Genomic DNA, 1,018 nt, shown 5'->3' on the forward strand with positions numbered 1-1,018 from the left:
TACTGGGACAACTAACTAGCCAGCTATGCGCTAGCACCTATGCTGACAGTGAGGAGAACACCTTCTTTGTCTTTTCTTGGGTTTTATTGAGCAGAATAGAGAATGCAAAATAACTGTGATTTACCTGGCACCGTGTGCTCACAGGAGAAAATGAAATAGCTAACTGAAAACAGTAACAACATTCCCCTCATGGCATCCCGTGTCCCGCGCCAACTGGCGCCCACTTGTTACCCTTCTTATACCGTCCCGCACCTGTTCCTCCCCCCATCCCACATTGGCCAGAACAGCGCGGCATTTCACAGAAAACGGCGGTAACCAATACATGCAACAGTTTTCACAACAGTGTCAACCCATTTTGCACACAACAGGACACACGAACATTTGCGGCCGGTCAGGGTCGCCACAATACTAATGATTGACTCTGATGGTGATTTTGCTTGTAGCTTATTGTTCATTTCCAATATTAAGTTTGTGGAAAACGCCAGCCAGTTCCCCATCTGCTCTTCAGGTTAGCTAGCTGGAGTTCATACTAAAGTCTACAGTAGTGTCAGCTCTGAACAAAACTACTGTAGTTTATGTTAAAAGTCTTTACCACTACTGTTCATATTACAGCGGAAATTCGAGGGTATTGTGATGCACGTCCGCTCTGGTTGGTGCAGAAATTCAAGTGGGCTGTACAAAACGGCGCCTTCTTACCTACAGTGCTAATGTTGCTAGTACTAGATAAGTAACCTATGTTTTACAGGCTCAGATTGTGTTTTTTTAGACAATGTTAGTAGTGGCACTTGCTTGCTGATGTTTTGCTAAGTAGATAGGTTGTCTGTTTCTATCTGCTCTTGATATGAGCGTCATATGTTATTGTCCAGCCTTGGAAATTCAGAAATGTTGCTTATATTATGTTACATTATGCTATTTACAATTAATAATACATGTAAATAATTTTGTCATAATATGAAATTGGCTGTCAAGATTCCCGAATGCTTGAATTTAATATTTTGTAATACTGATAAATGTGTAA

The 1,018-nt window shown here is 41.3% G+C and overlaps 1 long non-coding RNA gene across 1 annotated transcript in view; it reads right to left on the reverse strand.

Moving 5' to 3' along the window:
• The window catches only part of LOC109965506 (uncharacterized), a 4,302-nt gene extending 4,093 nt beyond the window's left edge, over positions 1 to 209 (reverse strand). Inside the window, exon 1 of the long non-coding RNA XR_002275658.1 lies at positions 125 to 209. This is a non-coding gene — a long non-coding RNA (uncharacterized LOC109965506). The remainder of the gene's footprint in view (positions 1 to 124) is intronic.
• Positions 210 to 1,018: the final 809 nt, after the last annotated feature.

This window comes from Monopterus albus, unplaced genomic scaffold (genome assembly GCF_001952655.1).
Source record: "Monopterus albus unplaced genomic scaffold, M_albus_1.0 scaffold99.1, whole genome shotgun sequence".
Lineage (NCBI taxonomy): Eukaryota > Metazoa > Chordata > Actinopteri > Synbranchiformes > Synbranchidae > Monopterus > Monopterus albus.